The following is a 13,939-nucleotide window of genomic DNA, read 5'->3' on the forward strand; positions in this document are numbered from 1 at the left end:
TTTGAATATGATCAGTGAGGGAGGGGGGTGAGAATGTGATCAGTGAGGGAGGGGGGTGAGAATGTGATCAGTGAGGGGGGGGTGAGAATGTGATCAATGAGGGAGGGGGGAGAGAATGTGATCAGTGAGGGAGGGGGTGAGAATGTGATCAGTGAGGGAGGGGGGTGAGAATGTGATCAATGAGGGAGGGGGGGTTTGAATATGATCAGTGAGGGAGGGGGGTGAGAATGTGATCAGTGAGGGAGGGGGGTGAGAATGTGATCAATGAGGGAGGGGGGGTTTGAATATGATCAGTGAGGGAGGGGGGTGAGAATGTGATCAGTGAGGGAGGGGGGAGAGAATGTGATCAGTGAGGGAGGGGGGGTGAGAATGTGATCAATGAGGGAGGGGGGAGAGAATGTGATCAGTGAGGGAGGGGGTGAGAATGTGATCAGTGAGGGAGGGGGTGAGAATGTGATCAGTGAGGGGGGGGTGAGAATGTGATCAATGAGGGAGGGGGGAGAGAATGTGATCAGTGAGGGAGGGGGTGAGAATGTGATCAGTGAGGGAGGGGGGTGAGAATGTGATCAATGAGGGAGGGGGGGTTTGAATATGATCAGTGAGGGAGGGGGGTGAGAATGTGATCAGTGAGGGAGGGGGGTGAGAATGTGATCAGTGAGGGGGGGGTGAGAATGTGATCAATGAGGGAGGGGGGAGAGAATGTGATCAGTGAGGGAGGGGGTGAGAATGTGATCAGTGAGGGAGGGGGGTGAGAATGTGATCAATGAGGGAGGGGGGGTTTGAATATGATCAGTGAGGGAGGGGGGTGAGAATGTGATCAGTGAGGGAGGGGGGTGAGAATGTGATCAATGAGGGAGGGGGGGTTTGAATATGATCAGTGAGGGAGGGGGGTGAGAATGTGATCAGTGAGGGAGGGGGTGAGAATGTGATCAGTGAGGGAGGGGGTGAGAATGTGATCAGTGAGGGAGGGGGGTGAGAATGTGATCAGTGAGGGAGGGTGGAGAGAATGTGATCAGTGAGGGAGGGGGTGAGAATGTGATCAGTGAGGGAGGGGGGTGAGAATGTGATCAATGAGGGAGGGGGGAGAGAATGTGATCAGTGAGGGAGGGTGAGAATGTGATCAGTGAGGGAGGGGGTGAGAATGTGATCAGTGAGGGAGGGGGGTGAGAATGTGATCAGTGAGGGAGGGGGTGAGAATGTGATCAGTGAGGGAGGGGGTGAGAATGTGATCAGTGAGGGAGGGTGAGAATGTGATCAGTGAGGGAGGGGGAGAGAATGTGATCAGTGAGGGAGGGTGAGAATGTGATCAGTGAGGGAGGGGGAGAGAATGTGATCAGTGAGGGAGGGTGAGAATGTGATCAGTGAGGGAGGGGGAGAGAATGTGATCAGTGAGGGAGGGGGTGAGAATGTGATCAGTGAGGGAGGGTGAGAATGTGATCAGTGAGGGAGGGTGAGAATGTGATCAGTGAGGGAGGGGGAGAGAATGTGATCAGTGAGGGAGGGGGAGAGAATGTGATCAGTGAGGGAGGGGGAGAGAATGTGATCAGTGAGGGAGGGGGTGAGAATGTGATCAGTGAGGGAGGGTGAGAATGTGATCAGTGAGGGAGGGGGTGAGAATGTGATCAGTGAGGGAGGGTGAGAATGTGATCAGTGAGGGAGGGTGAGAATGTGATCAGTGAGGGAGGGGGAGAGAATGTGATCAGTGAGGGAGGGGGAGAGAATGTGATCAGTGAGGGAGGGGGAGAGAATGTGATCAGTGAGGGAGGGGGTGAGAATGTGATCAGTGAGGGAGGGTGAGAATGTGATCAGTGAGGGAAGGGGTGAGAATGTGATCAGTGAGGGAGGGTGAGAATGTGATCAGTGAGGGAGGGTGAGAATGTGATCAGTGAGGGAGGGGGAGAGAATGTGATCAGTGAGGGAGGGGGAGAGAATGTGATCAGTGAGGGAGGGGGAGAGAATGTGATCAGTGAGGGAGGGGGTGAGAATGTGATCAGTGAGGGAGGGTGAGAATGTGATCAGTGAGGGAGGGTGAGAATGTGATCAGTGAGGGAGGGGGAGAGAATGTGATCAGTGAGGGAGGGTGAGAATGTGATCAGTGAGGGAGGGGGAGAGAATGTGATCAGTGAGGGAGGGGGAGAGAATGTGATCAGTGAGGGAGGGTGAGAATGTGATCAGTGAGGGAGGGGGAGAGAATGTGATCAGTGAGGGAGGGTGAGAATGTGATCAGTGAGGGAGGGTGAGAATGTGATCAGTGAGGGAGGGTGGAGAGAATGTGATCAGTGAGGGAGGGGGTGAGAATGTGATCAGTGAGGGAGGGGGTGAGAATGTGATCAGTGAGGGAGGGTGGAGAGAATGTGATCAGTGAGGGAGGGGGGTGAGAATGTGATCAGTGAGGGAGGGGGAGAGAATGTGATCAGTGAGGGAGGGGGTGAGAATGTGATCAGTGAGGGAGGGGGTGAGAATGTGATCAGTGAGGGAGGGTGAGAATGTGATCAGTGAGGGAGGGTGGAGAGAATGTGATCAGTGAGGGAGGGGGGTGAGAATGTGATCAGTGAGGGAGGGGGAGAGAATGTGATCAGTGAGGGAGGGGGTGAGAATGTGATCAGTGAGGGAGGGGGGTGAGAATGTGATCAGTGAGGGAGGGTGGAGAGAATGTGATCAGTGAGGGAGGGGGGTGAGAATGTGATCAGTGAGGGAGGGGGAGAGAATGTGATCAGTGAGGGAGGGGGGAGAGAATGTGATCAGTGAGGGAGGGGGGGAGAGAATGTGATCAGTGAGGGAGGGGGGGAGAGAATGTGATCAGTGAGGGAGGGGGGGAGAGAATGTGATCAGTGAGGGAGGGGGGGTGAGAATGTGATCAGTGAGGGAGGGGGTGAGAATGTGATTAGTGAGGGAGGGGGGGTGAGAATGTGATCAGTGAGGGAGGGGGTGAGAATGTGATCAGTGAGGGAGGGGGTGAGAATGTGATTAGTGAGGGAGGGGGGGTGAGAATGTGATCAGTGAGGGAGGGGGTGAGAATGTGATCAGTGAGGGAGGGGGAGAGAATGTGATCAGTGAGGGAGGGGGTGAGAATGTGATTAGTGAGGGAGGGGGGGTGAGAATGTGATCAGTGAGGGAGGGGGTGAGAATGTGATTAGTGAGGGAGGGGGGGTGAGAATGTGATCAGTGAGGGAGGGGGTGAGAATGTGATTAGTGAGGGAGGGGGGGTGAGAATGTGATCAGTGAGGGAGGGGGTGAGAATGTGATTAGTGAGGGAGGGGGGGTGAGAATGTGATCAGTGAGGGAGGGGGTGAGAATGTGATCAGTGAGGGAGGGGGGGTGAGAATGTGATCAGTGAGGGAGGGGGTGAGAATGTGATTAGTGAGGGAGGGGGGGTGAGAATGTGATCAGTGAGGGAGGGGGTGAGAATGTGATCAGTGAGGGAGGGGGTGAGAATGTGATCAGTGAGGGAGGGGGGTGAGAATGTGATCAGTGAGGGAGGGGGGGGGTGAGAATGTGATCAGTGAGGGAGGGGGTGAGAATGTGATCAGTGAGGGAGGGGGGGGTGAGAATGTGATCAGTGAGGGAGGGGGGAGAGAATGTGATCAGTGAGGGAGGGGGGTGAGAATGTGATCAGTGAGGGAGGGGGGGAGAGAATGTGATCAGTGAGGGAGGGGGGGAGAGAATGTGATCAGTGAGGGAGGGGGGGAGAGAATGTGATCAGTGAGGGAGGGGGGGTGAGAATGTGATCAGTGAGGGAGGGGGTGAGAATGTGATTAGTGAGGGAGGGGGGGTGAGAATGTGATCAGTGAGGGAGGGGGTGAGAATGTGATCAGTGAGGGAGGGGGTGAGAATGTGATTAGTGAGGGAGGGGGGGTGAGAATGTGATCAGTGAGGGAGGGGGTGAGAATGTGATCAGTGAGGGAGGGGGGTGAGAATGTGATCAGTGAGGGAGGGGGGTGAGAATGTGATCAGTGAGGGAGGGGGGTGAGAATGTGATCAGTGAGGGAGGGGGGAGAGAATGTGATTAGTGAGGGAGGGGGTGCGAATGTGATCAGTGAGGGAGGGGGGTGAGAATGTGATCAATGAGGGAGGGGGGGTTTGAATATGATCAGTGAGGGAGGGGGGTGAGAATGTGATCAGTGAGGGAGGGGGGTGAGAATGTGATCAGTGAGGGAGGGGGGAGAGAATGTGATTAGTGAGGGAGGGGGTGCGAATGTGATCAGTGAGGGAGGGGGGTGAGAATGTGATCAATGAGGGAGGGTGGGTTTGAATATGATCAGTGAGGGAGGGGGGTGAGAATGTGATCAATGAGGGAGGGGGGAGAGAATGTGATCAGTGATGGAGGGGGGAGAGAATGTGATCAGTGAGGGAGGGGGTGAGAATGTGATCAGTGAGGGAGGGGGGTGAGAATGTGATCAATGAGGGAGGGGGGGTTTGAATATGATCAGTGAGGGAGGGGGGTGAGAATGTGATCAATGAGGGAGGGGGGAGAGAATGTGATCAGTGATGGAGGGGGGAGAGAATGTGATCAGTGAGGGAGGGGGTGAGAATGTGATCAGTGAGGGAGGGGGGTGAGAATGTGATCAATGAGGGAGGGGGGGAGAGAATGTGATCAATGAGGGAGGGGGGAGAGAATGTGATCAGTGAGGGAGGGGGTGAGAATGTGATCAGTGAGGGAGGGGGGAGAGAATGTGATCAGTGAGGGAGGGGGTGAGAATGTGATCAGTGAGGGAGGGGGGAGAGAATGTGATCAGTGAGGGAGGGGGGGGAGAGAATGTGATCAGTGAGGGAGGGGGTGAGAATGTGATCAGTGAGGGAGGGGGTGAGAATGTGATCAGTGAGGGAGGGGGGTTTGAATATGATCAGTGAGGGAGGGGGGTGAGAATGTGATCAGTGAGGGAGGGGGTGAGAATGTGATCAGTGAGGGAGGGTGGAGAGAATGTGATCAGTGAGGGAGGGGGTGAGAATGTGATCAGTGAGGGAGGGGGGAGAGAATGTGATCAGTGAGGGAGGGGGTGAGAATGTGATCAGTGAGGGAGGGGGGTTTGAATATGATCAGTGAGGGAGGGGGGTGAGAATGTGATCAGTGAGGGAGGGGGTGAGAATGTGATCAGTGAGGGAGGGTGGAGAGAATGTGATCAGTGAGGGAGGGGGTGAGAATGTGATCAGTGAGGGAGGGGGTGAGAATGTGATCAGTGAGGGAGGGGGGTGAGAATGTGATCAATGAGGGAGGGGGGTGAGAATGTGATCAGTGAGGGAGGGGGAGAGAATGTGATCAGTGAGGGAGGGTGAGAATGTGATCAATGAGGGAGGGGGGGTTTGAATATGATCAGTGAGGGAGGGGGGTGAGAATGTGATCAATGAGGGAGGGGGGAGAGAATGTGATCAGTGAGGGAGGGGGGAGAGAATGTGATCAGTGAGGGAGGGGGGGTGAGAATGTGATCAGTGAGGGAGGGGGTGAGAATGTGACCAGTGAGGGAGGGGGGAGAGAATGTGATCAGTGAGGGAGGGGGGAGAGAATGTGATCAGTGAGGGAGGGTGAGAATGTGATCAATGAGGGAGGGGGGGTTTGAATATGATCAGTGAGGGAGGGGGGTGAGAATGTGATCAATGAGGGAGGGGGGAGAGAATGTGATCAGTGAGGGAGGGGGGAGAGAATGTGATCAGTGAGGGAGGGGGGGTGAGAATGTGATCAGTGAGGGAGGGGGTGAGAATGTGACCAGTGAGGGAGGGGGGAGAGAATGTGATCAGTGAGGGAGGGGCGAGAATGTGATCAATGAGGGAGGGGGGGTTTGAATATGATCAGTGAGGGAGGGGGGTGAGAATGTGATCAATGAGGGAGGGGGGAGAGAATGTGATCAGTGAGGGAGGGGGGAGAGAATGTGATCAGTGAGGGAGAGGGTGAGAATGTGATCAATGAGGGAGGGGGTGAGAATGTGATCAGTGAGGGAGGGGGGAGAGAATGTGATCAGTGAGGGAGGGGGGGTTTGAATATGATCAGTGAGTAGGGGGGTGAGAATGTGATCAATGAGGGAGGGGGGAGAGAATGTGATCAGTGAGGGAGGGGGTGAGAATGTGATCAATGAGGGAGGGGGTGAGAATGTGATTAGTGAGGGAGGGGGGTGAGAATGTGATCAGTGAGGGAGGGGGTGCGAATGTGATCAGTGAGGGAGGGGGGGTTTGAATATGATCAGTGAGGGAGGGGGGAGAGAATGTGATCAGTGAGGGAGGGGGTGAGAATGTGATCAATGAGGGAGGGGGTGAGAATGTGATTAGTGAGGGAGGGGGGTGAGAATGTGATCAGTGAGGGAGGGGGTGAGAATGTGATCAATGAGGGAGGGGGTGAGAATGTGATCAATGAGGGAGGGGGGAGAGAATGTGATCAGTGAGGGAGGGGGGAGAGAATGTGATCAGTGAGTGAGGGGGTGAGAATGTGATCAATGAGGGAGGGGGGAGAGAATGTGATCAGTGAGGGAGGGGGGAGAGAATGTGATCAGTGAGGGAGGGGGTGAGAATGTGATTAGTGAGGGAGGGGGGTGAGAATGTGATCAGTGAGGGAGGGGGTGCGAATGTGATCAGTGAGGGAGGGGGGGTTTGAATATGATCAGTGAGGGAGGGGGGTGAGAATGTGATCAATGAGGGAGGGGGGAGAGAATGTGATCAGTGAGGGAGGGGGTGAGAATGTGATCAGTGAGGGAGGGGGGTGAGAATGTGATCAATGAGGGAGGGGGGAGAGAATGTGATCAATGAGGGAGGGGGTGAGAATGTGATCAGTGAGGGAGGGTGGAGAGAATGTGATCAGTGAGGGAGGGGGTGAGAATGTGATCAGTGAGGGAGGGGGGAGAGAGTGTGATCAGTGATGGAGGGGGGGTGAGAATGTGATCAGTGAGGGAGGGGGGAGAGAATGTGATCAGTGAGGGAGGGGGGAGAGAATGTGATCAGTGAGGGAGGGGGGAGAGAATGTGATCAGTGAGGGAGGGGCGAGAATGTGATCAATGAGGGAGGGGGGAGAGAATGTGATCAGTGAGGGAGGGGGGAGAGAATGTGATCAGTGAGGGAGGGGGGAGAGAATGTGATCAGTGAGGGAGGGGGTGAGAATGTGATCAATGAGGGAGGGGGTGAGAATGTGATCAGTGAGGGAGGGGGGGTGAGAATCTGATCAGTGAGGGAGGGGGGGGTGAGAATCAGATCAGTGAGGGAGGGGGGAGAGAATGTGATCTGTGAGGGAGGGGGGAGAGAATGTGATCAGTGAGGGAGGGGGGGGTGAGAATGTGATCAGTGAGGGAGGGGGGAGAGAATGTTATCAGTGAGGGAGGGGGGGTGAGAATGTGATCAGTGAGGGAGGGGGGAGAGAATGTGATCAGTGAGGGAGGGGGTGAGAATGTGATCAGTGAGGGAGGGGGGAGCGAATGTGATCAGTGAGGGAGGGGGGTGAGAATGTGATCAGTGAGGGAGGGGGTGAGAATGTGATCAGTGAGGGAGGGGGAGAGAATGTGATCAGTGAGGGAGGGGGGTGAGAATGTGATCAGTGAGGGAGGGGGGAGAGAATGTGATCAGTGAGGGAGGGGGGGTGAGAATGTGATCAGTGAGGGAGGGGGGGTGAGAATGTGATCAGTGAGGGAGGGGGGGTGAGAATGTGATCAGTGAGGGAGGGGGTGAGAATGTGATCAGTGAGGGAGGGGGGGTGAGAATGTGATCAGTGAGGGAGGGGGGGTGAGAATGTGATCAGTGAGGGAGGGGGTGAGAATGTGATCAGTGAGGGAGGGGGGTGAGAATGTGATCAGTGAGGGAGGGGGTGAGAATGTGATCAGTGAGGGAGGGGGGAGAGAATGTGATCAGTGAGGGAGGGGGGGAGAGAATGTGATCAGTGAGGGAGGGGGGGTGAGAATGTGATCAGTGAGGGAGGGGGGTGAGAATGTGATCAGTGAGGGAGGGGGGGTGAGAATGTGATCAGTGAGGGAGGGGGGGTGAGAATGTGATCAGTGAGGGAGGGGGTGAGAATGTGATCAGTGAGGGAGGGGGGGTGAGAATGTGATCAGTGAGGGAGGGGGTGAGAATGTGATCAGTGAGGGAGGGGGGTGAGAATGTGATCAGTGAGGGAGGGGGTGAGAATGTGATCAGTGAGGGAGGGGGGTGAGAATGTGATCAGTGAGGGAGGGGGTGAGAATGTGATCAGTGAGGGAGGGGGGAGAGAATGTGATCAGTGAGGGAGGGGGGTGAGAATGTGATCAGTGAGGGAGGGGGAGAGAATGTGATTAGTGAGGGAGGGGGGTGAGAATGTGATCAGTGAGGGAGGGGGGGAGAATGTGATTAGTGAGGGAGGGGGAGAGAATGTGATCAGTGAGGGAGGGGGGTGAGAATGTGATCAGTGAGGGAGGGGGGAGAGAATGTGATCAGTGAGGGAGGGGGTGAGAATGTGATCAGTGAGGGAGGGGGAGAGAATGTGATCAGTGAGGGAGGGGGGGAGAATGTGATCAGTGAGGGAGGGGGTGAGAATGTGATCAGTGAGGGAGGGGGGGAGAATGTGATCAGTGAGGGAGGGGGTGAGAATGTGATCAGTGAGGGAGGGGGGGGAGAATGTGATCAGTGAGGGAGGGGGGGAGAATGTGATCAGTGAGGGAGGGGGAGAGAATGTGATCAGTGAGGGAGGGGGGGAGAATGTGATCAGTGAGGGAGGGGGTGAGAATGTGATCAGTGAGGGAGGGGGGGAGAATGTGATCAGTGAGGGAGGGGGTGAGAATGTGATCAGTGAGGGAGGGGGGGGAGAATGTGATCAGTGAGGGAGGGGGAGAGAATGTGATCAGTGAGGGAGGGGGGTGAGAATGTGATCAGTGAGGGAGGGGGTGAGAATGTGATCAGTGAGGGAGGGGGGAGCGAATGTGATCAGTGAGGGAGGGGATGAGAATGTGATCAGTGAGGGAGGGGGGTGAGAATGTGATCAGTGAGGGAGGGGGGAGAGAATGTGATCAGTGAGGGAGGGGGGAGAGAATGTGATCAGTGAGGGAGGGGGGAGAGAATGTGATCAGTGAGGGAGGGGGGGTGAGAATGTGATCAGTGAGGGAGGGGGTGAGAATGTGATCAGTGAGGGAGGGGGGTGAGAATGTGATCAGTGAGGGAGGGGGGGTGAGAATGTGATCAGTGAGGGAGGGGGTGAGAATGTGATCAGTGAGGGAGGGGGGTGAGAATGTGATCAGTGAGGGAGGGGGGGTGAGAATGTGATCAGTGAGGGAGGGGGTGAGAATGTGATCAGTGAGGGAGGGGGGTGAGAATGTGATCAGTGAGGGAGGGGGTGAGAATGTGATCAGTGAGGGAGGGGGGAGAGAATGTGATCAGTGAGGGAGGGGGGGAGAGAATGTGATCAGTGAGGGAGGGGGGGTGAGAATGTGATCAGTGAGGGAGGGGGGGAGAGAATGTGATCAGTGAGGGAGGGGGGGTGAGAATGTGATCAGTGAGGGAGGGGGTGAGAATGTGATCAGTGAGGGAGGGGGGTGAGAATGTGATCAGTGAGGGAGGGGGGGTGAGAATGTGATCAGTGAGGGAGGGGGGGTGAGAATGTGATCAGTGAGGGAGGGGGTGAGAATGTGATCAGTGAGGGAGGGGGGGTGAGAATGTGATCAGTGAGGGAGGGGGTGAGAATGTGATCAGTGAGGGAGGGGGGTGAGAATGTGATCAGTGAGGGAGGGGGTGAGAATGTGATCAGTGAGGGAGGGGGGTGAGAATGTGATCAGTGAGGGAGGGGGTGAGAATGTGATCAGTGAGGGAGGGGGGAGAGAATGTGATCAGTGAGGGAGGGGGGGTGAGAATGTGATCAGTGAGGGAGGGGGGTGAGAATGTGATCAGTGAGGGAGGGGGGAGAGAATGTGATCAGTGAGGGAGGGGGTGAGAATGTGATCAGTGAGGGAGGGGGGTGAGAATGTGATCAGTGAGGGAGGGGGTGAGAATGTGATCAGTGAGGGAGGGGGGAGAGAATGTGATCAGTGAGGGAGGGGGGGTGAGAATGTGATCAGTGAGGGAGGGGGGAGAGAATGTGATCAGTGAGGGAGGGGGGAGAGAATGTGATCAGTGAGGGAGGGGGGGTGAGAATGTGATCAGTGAGGGAGGGGGAGAGAATGTGATCAGTGAGGGAGGGGGGTGAGAATGTGATCAGTGAGGGAGGGGGTGAGAATGTGATCAGTGAGGGAGGGGGGAGAGAATGTGATCAGTGAGGGAGGGGGAGAGAATGTGATTAGTGAGGGAGGGGGGTGAGAATGTGATCAGTGAGGGAGGGGGGTGAGAATGTGATCAGTGAGGGAGGGGGTGAGAATGTGATCAGTGAAGGAGGGGGGTGAGAATGTGATCAGTGAGGGAGGGGGGTGAGAATGTGATCAGTGAGGGAGGGGGGTGAGAATGTGATCAGTGAGGGAGGGGGAGAGAATGTGATTAGTGAGGGAGGGGGGTGAGAATGTGATCAGTGAGGGAGGGGGGGAGAATGTGATTAGTGAGGGAGGGGGAGAGAATGTGATCAGTGAGGGAGGGGGGTGAGAATGTGATCAGTGAGGGAGGGGGGAGAGAATGTGATCAGTGAGGGAGGGGGTGAGAATGTGATCAGTGAGGGAGGGGGGGAGAATGTGATCAGTGAGGGAGGGGGAGAGAATGTGATCAGTGAGGGAGGGGGGGAGAATGTGATCAGTGAGGGAGGGGGTGAGAATGTGATCAGTGAGGGAGGGGGGGAGAATGTGATCAGTGAGGGAGGGGGAGAGAATGTGATCAGTGAGGGAGGGGGGTGAGAATGTGATCAGTGAGGGAGGGGGGTGAGAATGTGATCAGTGAGGGAGGGGGGTGAGAATGTGATCAGTGAGGGAGGGGGGAGAGAATGTGATCAGTGAGGGAGGGGGGGAGAGAATGTGATCAGTGAGGGAGGGGGAGAGAATGTGATCAGTGAGGGAGGGGGAGAGAATGTGATCAGTGAGGGAGGGGGGTGAGAATGTGATCAGTGAGGGAGGGGGTGAGAATGTGATCAGTGAGGGAGGGGGTGAGAATGTGATCAGTGAGGGAGGGGGGGTGAGAATGTGATCAATGAGGGAGGGGGGTGAGAATGTGATCAGTGAGGGAGGGGGTGAGAATGTGATCAGTGAGGGAGGGGGGGTGAGAATGTGATCAATGAGGGAGGGGGGTGAGAATGTGATCAATGAGGGAGGGGGTGAGAATGTGATCAGTGAGGGAGGGGGTGAGAATGTGATCAGTGAGGGAGGGGGGGTGAGAATGTGATCAGTGAGGGAGGGGGGTGAGAATGTGATCAGTGAGGGAGGGGGTGAGAGAATGTGATCAGTGAGGGAGGGGGTGAGAGAATGTGATCAGTGAGGGAGGGGGTGAGAATGTGATCAGTGAGGGAGGGGGGAGAGAATGTGATCAGTGAGGGAGGGGGGAGAGAATGTGATCAGTGAGGGAGGGGGGGTGAGAATGTGATCAGTGAGGGAGGGGGGAGAGAATGTGATCAGTGAGGGAGGGGGGAGAGAATGTGATCAGTGAGGGAGGGGGGAGAGAATGTGATCAGTGAGGGAGGGGGGAGAGAATGTGATCAGTGAGGGAGGGGGGGTGAGAATGTGATCAGTGAGGGAGGGGGTGAGAATGTGATCAGTGAGGGAGGGGGGTGAGAATGTGATCAATGAGGGAGGGGGTGAGAATGTGATCAGTGAGGGAGGGGGTGAGAATGTGATCAGTGAGGGAGGGGGGGTGAGAATGTGATCAGTGAGGGAGGGGGTGAGAATGTGATCAGTGAGGGAGGGGGTGAGAATGTGATCAGTGAGGGAGGGGGGGTGAGAATGTGATCAATGAGGGAGGGGGGTGAGAATGTGATCAGTGAGGGAGGGGGGGTGAGAATGTGATCAGTGAGGGAGGGGGGTGAGAATGTGATCAGTGAGGGAGGGGGTGAGAATGTGATCAGTGAGGGAGGGGGTGAGAATGTGATCAGTGAGGGAGGGGGGGTGAGAATGTGATCAGTGAGGGAGGGGGGGTGAGAATGTGATCAGTGAGGGAGGGGGGTGAGAATGTGATCAATGAGGGAGGGGGGAGAGAATGTGATCAGTGAGGGAGGGGGGAGAGAATGTGATCAGTGAGGGAGGGGGGAGAGAATGTGATCAGTGATGGAGGGGGGGTGAGAGAATGTGATCAGTGAGGGAGGGGGGTGAGAATGTGATCAGTGAGGGAGGGGGGTGAGAATGTGATCAATGAGGGAGGGGGTGAGAATGTGATCAGTGAGGGAGGGGGTGAGAATGTGATCAGTGAGGGAGGGGGGAGAGAATGTGATCAGTGAGGGAGGGGGGTGAGAATGTGATCAGTGAGGGAGGGGGGAGAGAATGTGATCAGTGAGGGAGGGGGTGAGAATGTGATCAGTGAGGGAGGGGGGAGAGAATGTGATCAGTGAGGGAGGGGGGTGAGAATGTGATCAGTGAGGGAGGGGGGAGAGAATGTGATCAGTGAGGGAGGGGGGTGAGAATGTGATCAGTGAGGGAGGGGGGAGAGAATGTGATCAGTGAGGGAGGGGGTGAGAATGTGATCAGTGAGGGAGGGGGGAGAGAATGTGATCAGTGAGGGAGGGGGGTGAGAATGTGATCAGTGAGGGAGGGGGGAGAGAATGTGATCAGTGAGGGAGGGGGTGAGAATGTGATCAGTGAGGGAGGGGGGAGAGAATGTGATCAGTGAGGGAGGGGGAGAGAATGTGATCAGTGAGGGAGGGGGGAGAGAATGTGATCAGTGAGGGAGGGGGTGAGAATGTGATCAGTGAGGGAGGGGGGAGAGAATGTGATCAGTGAGGGAGGGGGGTGAGAATGTGATCAGTGAGGGAGGGGGGAGAGAATGTGATCAGTGAGGGAGGGGCGAGAATGTGATCAATGAGGGAGGGGGGAGAGAATGTGATCAGTGAGGGAGGGGGGAGAGAATGTGATCAGTGAGGGAGGGGGGAGAGAATGTGATCAGTGAGGGGGGGGGGGTGAGAATGTGATCAATGAGGGAGGGGGTGAGAATGTGATCAATGAGGGAGGGGGTGAGAATGTGATCAGTGAGGGAGGGGGGGTGAGAATCTGATCAGTGAGGGAGGGGGGGTGAGAATCAGATCAGTGAGGGAGGGGGGAGAGAATGTGATCAGTGAGGGAGGGGGTGAGAATGTGATCAGTGAGGGAGGGGGGAGAGAAAGTGATCAGTGAGGGAGGGGGTGAGAATGTGATCAGTGAGGGAGGGGGGGTGAGAATGTGATCAGTGAGGGAGGGGGGAGCGAATGTGATCAGTGAGTGAGGGGGGTGAGAATGTGATCAGTGAGGGAGGGGGGAGCGAATGTGATCAGTGAGTGAGGGGGTGAGAATGTGATCAGTGAGGGAGGGGGGTGAGAATGTGATCAGTGAGGGAGGGGGGTGAGAATGTGATCAGTGAGGGAGGAGGGGTGAGAATCTGATCAGTGAGGGAGGGGGGGTGAGAATGTGATCAGTGAGGGAGGGGGGTGAGAATGTGATCAGTGAGGGAGGGGGGTGAGAATGTGATCAGTGAGGGAGGGGGGGTGAGAATCTGATCAGTGAGGGAGGGGGGGGTGAGAATCAGATCAGTGAGGGAGGGGGGGTGAGAATGTGATCAGTGAGGGAGGGGGGTGAGAAAGTGATCAGTGAGGGAGGGGGGGTGAGAATGTGATCAGTGAGGGAGGGGGGAGAGAATGTGATCAGTGAGGGAGGGGGAGAGAATGTGATCAGTGAGGGAGGGGGGTGAGAAAGTGATCAGTGAGGGAGGGGGGGTGAGAATGTGATCAGTGAGGGAGGGGGGGTGAGAATGTGATCAGTGAGGGAGGGGGAGAGAATGTGATCAGTGAGGGAGGGGGAGAGAATGTGATCAGTGAGGGAGGGGGGTGAGAAAGTGATCAGTGAGGGAGGGGGGGTGAGAATGTGATCAGTGAGGGAGGGGGGTGAGAAAGTGATCAGTGAGGGAGGGGGGGTGA

This window comes from Heterodontus francisci, chromosome 29 (genome assembly GCF_036365525.1).
Source record: "Heterodontus francisci isolate sHetFra1 chromosome 29, sHetFra1.hap1, whole genome shotgun sequence".
NCBI classification, from domain to species: domain Eukaryota; kingdom Metazoa; phylum Chordata; class Chondrichthyes; order Heterodontiformes; family Heterodontidae; genus Heterodontus; species Heterodontus francisci.